Genomic DNA, 15,688 nt, shown 5'->3' with positions numbered 1-15,688 from the left:
GATTGGGTATTGTTATTGTTATTGTTGTATTGTCATCTTGTTTAAATATGATGAACTCATGCATCCACATCACCAAATCTAGGATTTGGTATTTGGTCGTTTCATCCATTTATCATAGAAATTACGAATAAATAGAGGTTTCTCCTTGTGTATCATATTTCTATGCTTTTCCAATTCCTGTATAGGTGAGATAAAAGAATCGATAAGTTTTTTTTAAAAAGCCAACTGAATTAATTTAAAAGAAACAGATGGATACATAGTACAGCCTGTGGTGGATCGAATACGACACAGCTTCACACACATAATTACAAGTAAAAATATCAGTATAGCATACTTTCAGACTGCAAATTACAATAATGGAAACTGAAAAACTAAAACATGCTATAGCATGTGGTGGATCGAATAAGAGAAAACTTTACACACAGAATTACAAGTCGCAAAAAATTCAGTATAACATACTTTCAGACTACAAATTACAATAATTGAAACTTAGAAACTAAAACAGAGGCGATGAGAGATGAGTCCTGGAATAAAACTCTTGCAAAGTCAGATGCAATTTCTTTTATAATAATTATAAAACTAACCTAGTTTCTATTCATAGCAAAATAACTAATTATGTATATACATACACATCGCATATTATCTTTTTAGAAAGGCAAAATAACTTCACTAAAATAAGACACAAGAGAACATATAATGGTTGCAGGGACTAAAAGTACCCAAGCAGACCATGAATACACACATTTACCAATAGAACAGTGGGAGATGATGAGATTTCATACTCCGTATTGCCAAAAACAGTGAGCAATACACACAAAAACACATGGCAGCAGCAAGGATAACTACAATTGGGCATTAACCAGATTTTACATATTAACACATAAATGTTTAGATAGTAAGTATGATTTTTTAAAGTTTACCGGCTACGACTTAGGTGCATTCTTTCTACACTCTTTAGACAACCTAGTGAAAGTTCCCCCATTTATCGATGTTGGCTTAGTGGAAGTTCCCCCGTTTACCGATGTTAACTTTGTAGGTGATGTTCTAGAAGTAGGGTCCTAACAACAAATTTTTGTGAGTTTCGCGTGAGTACGTGTTACTAAAGCACTATCTGAAATAAATAGTTTAAAATTACATGCCTTTAAGAATCGGATTCTAGCTTTTGGCCTTTTCGCTGCTGTATTCTGTTATTCAATAAACTGTAGCCAATCCCTTTCCTCTAAAAATGTGTATACTTCGAAAGGAGTTTCTCCATTGTCCATGAAAACATATATGTATACATTGATTGAATAAGAAAACAATGTAAATAAAAGTTTTAAATAGTTGTTACCTTTATTTTTTTCCACAACTCGTCTAATTTAGGCTTTGGAACGTCGCGCCAAATTGCTTTTGAAATCATCCTCCTTGAATAGCTTCCACATTTATGACCAAATTTTACTTGATTAGGCCCAATAGCTTGCCCAAATTCATTGAACCCGATTTCTCTTTTTCCTTAAAATTTTTTAAGTAGTTGTTCCTCTTGTTCTTTTTTTGTGGTTGTTCTTCGACTTCATCATCACTAGATTCACTGCACTCAATTTCACTTTCTCCTTTAAAGCTTGTTTAAACGTACCATATGGATGAGGTTTCTAAATAGAAGCAACGAAAGTGAATGTCAGGTGAATGCTCTCCGCTTAACCTATCAAGTTCAACACATGTTTAAATACAACCACATGGATCTTGGAAAGCTAATAAGTGCAATATATAAAGCAAGAATACAATCTGATGAAAGTTATAAATACTACACAAACAAATTACACTCTGATGAAAGTTACAAATGCTGCACATCAAGAGCATGACTGACCCAAAAGCAAAATTTAACATTATGATGAAAGCTAAAAAATTTCATTAGGAATTAGCCCACTCTAGTTATATTTCAACTTAAATCTTCATAGTCAATCGGAATTTGTTTTTTTTTTAAATTGAAGGAATTTTCTTGTTATTATAAACAAAACAATACAGCAAGGCAGATTGAACATGCAAACCACGACCTATGCAAACTAGACAGGGGTAATCACAACCCATTAGCTAAATCTATACAAGTATTACATACGAAACACAACACAAGAAAATAACGCGACTGATAGGGTATACCTTTTGCGATGTCAATCAACTGAAAAAATTGATACAAGAGGCAGCTGTGGTCTCGGCTTAACGAACGACGATGGCGGTTGTAGATGGTTGCAAAGGCAGTTGTTGTCTCGGCGGTAGCTAGGGTTTACTTTGGGCAGATATGGAGATGGATTTTCCCCAAAATATGAACATGAACGGTTTTTTAGTGTTGGGAATATATTAGAGCTTGAATTTTGAGAGATTTTAGTTAAAATTGTTAAGAAAATGCTAAATTTTAGTTGGATAATATTAATTGTTAGTAATTATTAACAGTTAATATTTGAGAACAAATAGGATGTTTAGAAATTTGAATCGGGTACACAAGGGTCTTTAGAGACAGGTTAGATTAGTTTAAGCGGTTCCAAGCAATAAAAACCATTTTGTTAACAACGTACGTTTCTAAATAAATGAATAGGAATGGGTTTATATTAAAAAAGCTGTTATAAATATAGTAGATTATAACTACCTTTAATGGTCTATATACTTATTATTAACTTATACTATTCTTATAAGAATGAAAGAAAGAAGAATAGAGAGAGAAAGGAATGATATATTGAGAAAATGTGTGTTTACAAGCTTTCATTGATGTAGTATTTATACTAAAAATTGGCCATCTATATTTGACTTTGTTTATATTATATTATAACACTCCCCCTTAGATGACAATTTTATTAAAGAGCAACTAGTACTGCCTCGTTAAAAACCTTGCTAAAGAAAAACCCAGTGGGATAAAAACTTTAGTCAAGGGAAAAAGAGTGCAGTATAGAGTTGACTCCCCCTCAAGTAGACATCGCTGAGTCGTCACATCTTTTGAATATGCCTCATGCCAATATTGTGAACGTGTGTTCTGAAAACAGCAGTTGGAAGTGCTTTGGTTAAAAGATCGGCAGAGTTTTGCTGGATTGAACAAATCTCATTTCAAACTGGTTGTCCTTGATGAGATCTTGAGTGTATTAGAAGAATCTAGGAGGTATGCGTTTTGTTCGGTCACTTTTGATATACCCTTCTTTTATCTGTGTTATGCAAGCTGCATTATCTTCATAGATAGTTGTTGGACTTTTATCGCGTTCTAGTCCACAAGAATCAGTAATGAGTTGTGGCATTGATCTCAACCAAAAACATTCCCGAGTGGCTTCATGTAATGCAATCACTTTGGCATGATTTGATGATGTTGCAACAAGTGTTTGTTTTTGAGAACGTCATGATATTGCGGTGCCTCTATTTTAGGAATACATATTCAGTTTGAGATTTAGCTTTATGTGAATCAGATAAATAATCTGCATCTGTATAACCAAACAAATCTTGTTTCGAGTTGTTAGAATAAAATAATTATAAATCGGTAGTTCCCTGAAGGTATCAAAATATGTGTTTGATCTCATTCCAATGTCTTTTGGTAGGGGCTGAGTTAAACGTTGTCAACAAATTAACTGCAAAGAAATGTCAGGCCTTGTACAATTTGTAAAATACATAATAACCCCAATTGCACTAAGATATGGAACTTTTGATCCGTAAAAATCTTCATGATCTTCACGGGGATGAAATGGATCGGTGTCAATATTGAGTGATATATCAACCAATGGTTTTGTCTTTAAAAATGTTTTAAAAACTTTTTGATGTGCAAGTAAACCATTAGGCATATGTTCAATCTGTAAACCAAGGCAATACTAGGTTTTTCCGATATCTTTCATTTGCATCCCATACGTTTCACATCTTTAAAAGTGATAACGATTAATCTGAAAACTTTTCTTTTATTGAGCGATTCTAATTCAGCTCATATTGCTCCTTTCCATTGAGCTCAATCATGTCTGTTTTGATATTCAATGACAGATTTTGGTTCCAGCTCATATCTTTATTCATGATGTCATTATATGAAAAAAAAAAAAAAAAAATCTCATCAATATTTGTCATTCCATTTCGGTTCCATATGATTGCATAATTTATTGCAATTTATGTATTTACATTTATCAATATCCTCTGCAGAAGGAATATTGATTTGTGGTTCTTCTTGAACACTTTCTTTTACCTCATTATCAGCTGATTTTTCTTTTCGAGGATTTTTATCTTTGGAACCAATTGGTCTTCCACGTTTCAGGCGTGGCAAAGACTCATGAGTGACATTTCCAGCTTTTAGAATTTCAATTCTAGCTGAAGCATTTACTGCTGGTATATATGATTTAGTCACTTCTTTTTGTATCTGTAAATGCATCAAGTAATTTATTTGCAAGTTCTTGCATATGCATTATTTTTTAACTTTCTTTTCGCATTCTTTTGTGCGATGATCAAGATATATTAATTTATGTTCACACCATGAAACATATTTTTCTTTATTTTTCATTTCTCCCCCTAATCTAGGGAACATTGATAATCAGCAAAACGTGCTGTAAAAACATCACCCGTTATAGGTTCAATATATCTTATAATTGAAGATGTTTCATATTTAATATATATATCCCCATCTTCCTTTGAGGACCCATTTTAGTGTGTTATGGTTGTGCAACTAGAACATATATTGCACAATCAAATGTTCTAATGGTGGGAAATATTTGGCTCTCTGCCAAAATCAAGTTGTAGGGGAGAATATTTATGAGTTGCACTTTATCTAATGTGAAATAATATCGCAGCATGTAAATTTGCATGTCCCCATATATATCACCTTGAATTCTTTCAAGAAACATTGGTGATTCTTTCTCAATGTGTTTTTCATTAATCACCATATGTGCTTTTCATTGATCACCATATGTGCTTTTCATTAATCACCATATGTGCTTTTTCATTAATCACCATATGTGCTTTTCATTAATCACCGTATGTGCTTTTTTATTAATCACCATATGCGCTTTTCATCATATATCCTTTTCACCATATGCGCTTTTAATCATATGTGCTGCGCTTTTCATCATATGCACTTTTCATCATATGCACTTTTAATCATATGCGCTGCGCTTTTCATCATATGCGCTTTTCATCATATGCGCTTTTTATCATATGCACTTTTAATCATATGCACTTTTCATTATATGCGCTTTTAATCATATGCGCTGCGCTTTTCATCATAGCTTTTCATCATATGCGCTTTTTATCATATGCGCTTTTCATCATATGCGCTTTTCGGTGCTACATAGATATTTCTCATTATCTGTTATCATTTACTGATAATCATATCCATTATGATATATATATCAGAGAAACTCAATCAATTTCTCTTTGATTTTGAGAAAACAATGCATTGTTTATCAGAAAATTTGTACCATTTGGTAATATGAATTTTTGCCTTTTCTGTTCCTTCAAGTTTGCAGGACCTGATATAGTATTTATAATTCCTTCATTTGATTTAAATCAATGAAATATTTCTTAGATTTGATCATAGTGTGTATGTTACCACTATCTACAATACATAGGTCTTTACCATTTAATTGATGATGTATTTCAGCAAGATTCATACTAAAAATTCAAATAAGATAAGCAAATAATGAGTTATATTTCAGCAAGATAATCAAATTATATTACCTGCAAACAAGTTACAATCTGAAGTACATAAAAGATAACACTTTAATAAACATATGCGTTATCGTCTAAAACCATTTATTTATGAGTGATACATAACAAGCTAGACATCTTAGAAAATTCAAACCATTCAAATTCAAACCATTCAAGTCTCAAGGTAGCTCAGGGTTTATGTAATCAAGATTTTTCAACAAATTCACTCTCGTTTTCTTTTCTGTTGGGACTTATTTGTAGAGCTAAATAAGATGTTTATGTATTCAAGAAATAGTTACGCACAAGGAATTCAAATGATTCCAAACTTTAATTGCGCTCACAATTTGAGCATCATCTTCCCTTTCATTAACTTTGGGAGCGGTTCAACCAAGAACATCGCAAGGTTCAACGTATAAATTCACACTTGTGAAATTCCTACGTCTTTCTCAGCATGAGAAAGAACCACATTCAGTAACGGTGGTACTCGAAAATAATAGCAAATAATCTTAATAATCAACAAATTATTATGAAGATTATCAAAAGTACACCATTCAGTTAACGTAACTAATTAGACAAAATATAATCACACTTGTCAACACAATATTATATTATAGAATAATATTTGTTTCACCATAATTTGCTATTCTATATAATTCAAATAGACAAATTAGATATATTTCATGAGCATATTCATATGCATAGCCACAAATATTTACACATATATACTGAGTAGTTATGTACAAGTGCTACAAATATATCATAACAACAGTCCATGATTCAAATTCAAGTTCCATACTCAAATAATTACGATGCAACACCAATTATATATTTGGTTTTAGACAAGTGCATGGTATACAATCTATATATAATAGAACCACTACATTATATCTATTATATAGCATAACTACTCCAATGATGGAGTACATTATAATATATACTAACCACTCCATTATTATTATTATTATATCTAATATCTATATATAGCATAACTACTCCAATGATGGAGTACATTATTTATACTCTGTATATATTATAATTGTCATATAACATGTCAAAATCCAAATGGAATCAAGATTTAATATACATCCATACCTATCAGCCATATATTTAGTACTAGTTTCATAGGAACATGTTGGACCAATTAATAGAATACATGTTAGCAACCATGAAAATCAATTCTGATTATAAATTTAATTTATCAAGCAGATACCAGTAGTACAAGATTCTGCTATTAAAATCATACTAATATTTTATGTTTAAAAGGCCCACTATCATGATCACAATTGACATACATCATAATATAATGAAAGCTTTCGAACATTTTTTTTTTTTTTCAAATAGTAATATTAGTTTCACCACTATATGTTCTAAGGCAATCAAACACGTTGGATTCTCAACTTTTTCACTTTTATTAAAACAAAAGTTAATACTTTAATAAGTGGATAAGTAGTAAGTTAAAGAACAAATTGCAGAATCAAATTAACGTGTTATAATAATTCATCATATTCAAAGCAAACGTATTATAAAATCAAGCATATAATATGTATTCGGTTTGATATATAGCACAACCTGGGTTTATAAAAGATTCAAGATTGAAAGTGGCTACAACCTGACAAAGCAACAACCCATATGGGTTTTATTCTTGATTACTTTTGGCTACTAACAACCAATAACCCCTTTTATTTATATATATTAGTGACTTTTTCGAATATTAAAATTAAAATTAATATTAAAACTAAAGCAAAAGAGGCGCACCCTTATTCTTGTAATTGTGTCATCCACAAACAAAAACTTAGATATTTATAATATTTTAAATATCTATATAATATATAAAGGGAGTTTATATCTATATAATATACATGCATAACAAGCAATCCGGTTTACATATTACTATATCAATACACAACAACCAATTTATGTATATACTCATATAAACAATAAAGTAGCCGATCAATAACAGTAGCTATACTTTAAAATATGCAGTTTTATTAAAACAATCAGACTAAGTCAATCAATCAGCAAATAGGACTGTTTACGAATTCAGCATATCAAAATTCAGTTTCGTATGTGAGAACACAGAGTCTGTTTAAGTTTGTAGGTAAATATGTATACGAAACTGAAATAACCAAGTATATAATCAATCAAACAGAGGAAGTTAAAACGATCTAACCGAATTGGAGGTTTTAACCGGGCTTGTGTTTGACACAATTCCCTTAAACAAATTCTTCGTCTGTTCCCAGGGTACACCGGTCCGAAACAGCGTACTGTCGGACTTGAACACTTGTCTTGATTAGTGACTTGTACTTGCTTAGATAAACCTTGATTATACGGAGCACTTCGTGCTGATAACGTGTTATAAATATAGTAGATTATAACTACCTTTAATGGTCTATATACTTATTATTAACTTATACTATTCTTATAAGAATGAAAGAAAGAAGAATAGAGAGAGAAAGGAATGATATATTGAGAAAATGTGTGTTTACAAGCTTTCATTGATGTAGTATTTATACTAAAAATTGGCCATCTATATTTGACTTTGTTTATATTATATTATAACAAAAGCGTTTTCTATACTTCCGCGCGGGGTTTTTAGAATAGAGATGGGGTTTATCCAAAGTAACCCGTTTCTATTTAGTTTTAGAAACCATTTTCTTTCAAAGTCATTAAAATCCATTTCTATTGGGGGTGTCTAATGTAATTTTTGTAGTAGTGTTAGGTCAGCTAAATTTTTGTTTCTTATCCAATCCATAACTTAGGTTTATCCCATTATTAATATAACTATTGGTTAATAATGTCACGTCAAAAATAAAAATGATAGATGTAACACAGATGATGTCAATAAATTCATGTACGTATAAATATGGTAAATTACACAAGTTCATAAATCTTCATTTTCTCTAGCAAACGACCAAATCTTTAAACGTGTCAAAACAAGTTAAAATGAAAATTCGTTTGTCAAATAAGTCTTCTACGGCTGTAACTTGTTCAAATATTAAACTAGTATGCCGTATCGAAGCGACAACAAAAAGAGTTCTACTGTCTTAACGTAGAGACAGTACTAAATTGAGCTGACTCAAAGAAGACACAATAGAAAGTTGTGCTGACCCAAACAAGAAGCAACAGGAAAGCTCTTGTGACAAGACGAAGAGGCAACAAGAAAGTTATGTTGACTCAACGTAGACACAACAGGAGAGCTCTGCTGACCACAAAAGAAGTAGCAGAAAGTTTTGCTGGCTCAATGTAGCACAATTAATTCGTTGTTAAATACAATTCAATAAACAACTACTTAAAAGCAGAAAGTCTCTGCTGACCACAGAAGAAGTAGCAGAAAATTCTGCCGAAAATTTCAGTATACTTAAGATTTATCATAAAATGTTTTCTAACTATCATATCCTAACAAAAAATGTCTTTTAGTCTTATGTATTAAACTCGAGTATTTAACAAAATGCTCATTTTCTCGTTAGGAATTTTTCTCTTCATATTCATAGGGTATAACACTAAACGCATTTGTTTTTAGTATAAAAATGATTTGTTAATTACTCACGTGTGCATTGGATGTGAAACATACAAACGCTTCAATACTTTGACCAAGGTCTGGAATTTCCTCGTAAAGTAAATTGAATTTATAATATGAATAAATCATGCAAAGATGCGTACTTGTTTGATAAATGGATTGTCAATGTCAAAGTGTTTGGTTCAAAATAAAGTAAAACATATCAAGCAAGCATACCTTTATGTTTAACATGCTTTTGCATGTGTTTGAATTCGAAAAAGAGACAAGTAAACGGCTATACTTAAATTCGAATAAAAACGACTATATTTTTCTGAACGCCTCAAAACGATCTACTTGAAGGCCAAGCCAAGAATTGATCGTGCTCTATCAAGCATCTCCATCCTCTATAAAAGAAAGACACATTCGAAGCTTAAAGAACTACACCTCTCCAATCAAGAACTTAATATCAAGTGATTCACCGAACCTTACTTCAAATATTCAAGAAGGTGATCATCGAAGTGAGGGAGAAAGATTATTTTATTAGTATAGAATTATTTGTAGACTCAAGAGCGTAATATTTATCTTTTATGAGTTTATATTGTAAACTACTTTCTTTGGAGTGATCGATAAAGTAATATAATTCTCATTAAAGAATTTGTGATCTTGTGATAAGAACAACAACGTACTCATTGATCTCTCTTCCTTAACGGAGTGCTAGGAAGTTAACCATATTTCCATTGAAAAATTGGTACTTGTGTGAGGTGAAGATAAGTGAGATCGAAGTAATCTTTGGGGTGATCATAGATAGTGTTGGTGTGGCTTATTGAAGTTCACTTGTTGTAGACGGATCTCCACCATAGTTTGGAGAATAACTTAGTGAGGCTATCTTTCGACAAAGTGTGTCGAGGAGTGAATTAAGTAGGATTAGTTAACATCCTCCCCAGCCACTATAAATCCTTGTATTCGTGTTTTTCACATTTGCTTTACATTAATAGGTAAAAAAACACAATCGCTTTCGTGTTAAAACATACATATAGATTCTAAAATATTTAAAAGATCAAAAAGGTTTTAACAACAGTTAATTCAGAACTATTCAACCCCTTCCAGTTCTTATAGTAACCATAAACTATTTGTAACCTAAAGCCGAAAAAGATAATAATGAGATATGATTTGGCCAGTGGACTAACTCGATATCCAAGTCGAAGATTGGATTATAACCACGTAACTTGTGTGCGTCATATTGTTCATATTACGTTTCATACATCTTGTTACTTATTTAATTTCTTAGTTAGCGATTCGTTTATTATTGTGTGTGTGTGTGTGTGTGTGTGTGTTTGTGATAACTCTAGGTCTAAATCGTGCTATATCACATAAATCATGATTTCAGTTATGTTGAAAGTAATATGAACTATTGAGAAAGTTTTGGAAATGATTTTCAGTTGTCCAATGAGTTAAAGTTACAAGTGATAGGTAATGAGCCAAAGGTTACACATGTAAAGGAGGAGGAGGAGGAATTTTTACACTATAAGTCATAACAAAAACACACATTGTTTGGTTTCTTTCGATTCCCAGCGACTAGTAGTAGAGTCTTAAGTTGAGCAATTTGGGTACAGCAGCTGATGAAAATAAGATCAAATTAGATTTATTGATGTTTAGGGTTTTAGTTTTTATTTAGATGGAGATTTAGGGTTATTATTTACGTTTCTTGTTTTCTTCCTCATTCGATACATATTATGTTGATAGTAGGTTTTGAATAATCAAAACTTGTACCTGATAACGATTGTAAACAAGTAGTATCATATTAAGTATTGTGATAGGGGTAACTATGACATACAAGAATCATCATATTAGTTATTATCGTGATATAGTCATTTGAAGTTTTGATTAGTACTTTGATTTTAAGTTTCGATTAGTTTTATCTATATGTTAAGTTTTTTCAATTATTTAAGTCATATATGTTGAAAATATGTTCTCGGGTTGGCTAATAGTTTGACCGTGGTACATATGTTTCGAAGTTATGTCCATGACATTAAATAATATAAAGTCCATTTATCCTATTCGGTCACACGCAAAGGCCAATCGTAAATTATTTGATCTACCTTCTAATCGAGAATTAATTTATTGAACATTTGATAATGGTTTAATAAATTATATATACGTTTGAGTTTTATTTAATTAATTAGTTAAAAATTGTTTAACTAGTAATTAATTAAATAAAGTGTAAGTAAACTAGATACATTGTATCTAGTCACATTGGTTTAACCAATCTTACACTCCACCTCACATGGGAAAGAGAAAAAACATTCTTGCTTTTTATTTAACCCATACATGCAACTAGTAGAGTGTGCATTCCATCAAATCTCATAACTTACTCTCTCATCTTTTCTCTCATCTTCGAGTAACCAAATACTTAAGATCCAACTTGGGGTTCGTTTTTGGTAAGCTTCAAAGGAAGAAGAAAAAATCCGATTAGTAGAAGGTGTAGATCGAGCAAGGTTGGAACTTTGGGTGCCTATCGTTTAGAGGAACTCTCTTTTGAGTTCACCGCAATGATCTCCAAGAAAGAACTACAAAGGTTGTAATCTTATCCTTCTCTTGTTTGATTTATTTTGTTTGCTAAAAGTTTTGTACATGGGTTTTTGAAAGAGTATGATTTTGTAATGTTTTGAATATGCTTCCACTCGCTTTGTGTTTGTATCATACTACAACAGTGGTATCAGAGCCCTCTTATACAAGTTTTAGCAAACTTTTTCTTGTGATATTTAGTTTTGATGGATGTGTTGTGCAAGATTCGTGGAGATGATTATTCATAACAAGCATGCAAAACATATATCAATATTTATGTTTTTATGTTTCCTAAATGCTAATTTGAATCTTGAGTTTTGGCAAAATGTTAAATGGGTTAATCTTTTCTAAAAAAATTTTTCAGCAAAGACAGTCTACCTTTGGTGGACTCTTTCGGGGTTCTAAACTCAGTATTTTCATATGAGACCAATTGTATTTGAAAGCTAACTGAAAGAACTTAAATTTGGGAAAAAAAATCATCGAAAACGGATCAGAAATGAGTTAGTTATGACCATTTAAAGTTGGAAGTTGAATCTGCTTAAATCATTCTGAAAATTGAAAAAGTAACTTGCATGTTAACTAAAAGAGATTCAAAGTTTAGGAAAATAAAGTACATAAATTCATTTCATGTTTTTCATGAAATAAGTAAATGAGATTTGTTTATTATAGACTTTTGGATGCAAATCTCCAACATGTTTTAATTCACTTAATATGTTTGTTTGGATGGTTTTGACATGAAAACCATACTTACAAAATATGGAGTGGGTTTACATACATATGGTATGTAAACAAGGATTGACTATTATAAGTGACATTAAATGTTGTTTAAATCAATCTTTATCGAAACATGTTATATGAAATGGACGGTTGTCACTCCATTTGTTATGTGTGGTTGTTGTATGTATTCGGTAGTATGTGCCTCTATTCGACCCTTTTGTGATGTTTGGTTTGTTGTTTAATCTACTATTTATTTCGGGATGAATGTAATAATTCATTAAACGACTTGCATGTCGTATTCTATATTTCATATTGTATTTGTAATAGCATGGAAAATAGAATAGTTTTCTTTTGTAAATGTATACAAAGAAAATGCAACCAAGATTGGAATGATGTTCATAAGGCGGCCCATCCAAGCATATAATGGAGATGGCAGTTTTAGTGGGAGCCGATTCTCACACAAGGTTTATGTCCTTAGTTGACCTTGTTTTTCCGTGTGTTGGCTCACCGAAAGAACGCATAGGATTTGAGGCATACTACCGATATTGCGTGTTATGATTATTATTATTTGTCTATGCCATGCTATCTAGAAAATTGTTTAAAACAAAAGGACTATAATCATATAAAAAGGTTTGGTTAAAATTGTTTAAAAAACGCATCACGCAATACTAAATTAGCAAATTTTTTAAAATGGTATAAAATTACTTTTGCTTAAAGAAAACAAAATCCCGTTTTAAATGTGCACTTTACGCTATCCATGAGTAGTACATACATCTGAACCTTCTACCTGTTAGAGATCGCGATACCCGAGAGTCTTGGGCCAGACTTTAATTGGGTGCTGGGAAAGGTGAGGTGATTTTCGCGATACCCGAGAGTCTTGGGTCGGATTTCACGTGTATCTATCATGGACGGTTTACAATCTAAACTTGTGGTTTGTACGCAAACCCGCCACAAGAGAGGATTAGCATAGAAGGGATTAAACATGCCAAGTGATATAATGGATATCATTGAATCTCGCAGAAATCTAAGAGTTTCATAATGGATGAAATTGGTAATATAGTTACCTACCTAAATAGCTTATGATTAGCGATCCGTGGCAAACCCGTCGTTACCATAAATGAAATATGGATCTTAGCCTTGTTAATTATAATTATTTAAATATTGAACACTTGGGTAATTATTTTAACAAGGATTTAACATGTCAAACTGACTAATACAACTTACTTTAAAATATGTCAGATGTCTACAACCAACACAAATCCTACTCCGTCATCAATCACTAATTTCTGCCTTAAAGGACAAGCTTATGGGCTTGAACTACATGGACTGTGTGACACAACTATTTTTTTTTTAAACAAGGCGGAAGCATTTATTCATTAATTACAAAATAAACATATTTAATTACATATCCAGTGTCACGTAACATTACAACTAAATCTAGTTTTAACAGAAAAGACACATTAGAGTTTCTTCATTGTCAAACATAACATCACCATGTCCTTCTGCTCCCCAAAACACGATATCTACAAAAGCTAATAACCTGCAGGGAGGAGATGGAGGGGAATTAGCACGAAGCTAAGTGAGTATGACTAACTACAGGCCATAGCATACATAAGTGTTATACTAATCATGTCACATAGTCTAACACACAAACATCACCCAAGTGCCATCTATAGAGACTCTGGCGGCTCGGCCAACCATTAACCACCAGCTGATCGGACTGGGGCTTACCAGAAGTTCCTCCACCACCGTATGTATATACATAATCCACACGCGACGGACGCGTCATTCACATATATATACACCACGGTTGTCTAGGCTACCACAGAGGAACCCAACCCGCAGGTTGATCTCTCCTACTGAGGCTACCACACAATAGGGATGCACTAGGCTCCAGCAGACAAGCATCAACTAACATGCAGTCATCACAAGTACTAACTAACCACAACAATAAGTATATCTAACAAACATGACAATCATAATATAACATGCTTCTATATACTATATTCTCCAGTTAGTCCCACTCACCAAATACCAGCAACCAGCTCAGATAATCTACTACTGAGCGGCTTCCTTATCCTTGTCACCTGAATATAAGGCAAATCAAGTTAGTTACTGTCCGTTAACACCAAATAACACATTACAGAAATTTTGTATCAAAAAGCGTCCGCTAAAATTTTTTGCTTAACACTTTTGCACTTTCAAAATTTACATCCTGATCATCATTATACAAACAGGCAGCATAACGGCTAGAAGACAGCTAAATTTCACTATAATGCATCTCTGATCTACATCCGTACGGTTGCACATGCATTGATGTTATGCGAGGTGTATATAAAATAGTTATTAGTTTTAGCAGGAAACACTATTAAATACGATACAATTTTACACAAGATATTTATTTATTTATAGAATGGATATACTTAAACCTTGCTACAACACTTATAGGCAGTGTACCTAATCGTACAGTAGTGTAGTTTTTAGTAAGTCCGGTTCGTTCCACAGGGAAATCTTTAAACAAAGCTCAACGCTATATTAGTTTACTTTTATAAAAATACAAATATATATATAAGTAATATTATTATTATAAAGGGGGTTTTTACCGTTTAATGACCGGTTTGTCGATTTTAAGACTTTAGTCGCAGTTAAAACCTAATGTAAAATATAAAATAAATACAAGACTTAAATTAAAGCGTAAAGTAAATAACGATAATGAAATTGCGAATAATAAAAGTGCGATAAAATAAAATTGCAATAATTAAAAAAGTACGATAATTAAAAGTGCAATTAAATAACAATAAATAAAAGTGCGATAATTAGAAGTGCAATTAAATATAAAATAAAGGGAATTAAATATGAAATAAAAGAATTATGCTTATTTAAACTTCCGTAATCATGATGTTTGACGTGTTGATTTTAGTTTTATGCACATGGGTTAATTGTCCTTTGTCCTGGATTATTTAATATGTCCTTCTGGTTTTTGTCCATAACAGTCCATCAGTCATAAATATAAAGTGCGAGTGTCCTCATCAAATTATTCTTATACCCGAAGTTAAATATTCCAACTAATTGGGGATTCGAATTGTAACAAGGTTTTAATACTTTGTTTAATGAATACACCAGGTTATCGACTGCGTGTAAACCAAGGTTTTACTACTTTGTTAACAATTACACCAATTACCCTTGAATGTAATTTCACCCCTGTTTTAATTATTCTAGTGGCTATTAATCCATTCCCGTGTCCGTTTAAATGAACGATTATTCGTACGTATAAATACCCCG

The 15,688-nt window shown here is 31.9% G+C and overlaps 1 long non-coding RNA gene across 1 annotated transcript; it reads right to left on the bottom strand.

Annotated features, from left to right (window-relative positions):
* Positions 1-35: 35 nt before the first annotated feature.
* Positions 36-2,406, bottom strand: LOC139866849 (uncharacterized). Its single transcript, XR_011765650.1, has 4 exons — positions 2,134-2,406; positions 1,140-1,678; positions 921-1,058; positions 36-177 (listed from the first exon to the last, which is right to left on the bottom strand). It is a non-coding gene; the product is annotated as an uncharacterized lncRNA (long non-coding RNA).
* Between the last annotated feature and the right edge of the window lie 13,282 nt (positions 2,407-15,688).

The sequence above is a fragment of the Rutidosis leptorrhynchoides genome, chromosome 9, assembly GCF_046630445.1.
Source record: "Rutidosis leptorrhynchoides isolate AG116_Rl617_1_P2 chromosome 9, CSIRO_AGI_Rlap_v1, whole genome shotgun sequence".
Lineage (NCBI taxonomy): Eukaryota > Viridiplantae > Streptophyta > Magnoliopsida > Asterales > Asteraceae > Rutidosis > Rutidosis leptorrhynchoides.
Note: the sequence above shows the minus strand (reverse complement) of the source record. Positions and strands in the feature narration are given on the sequence as shown.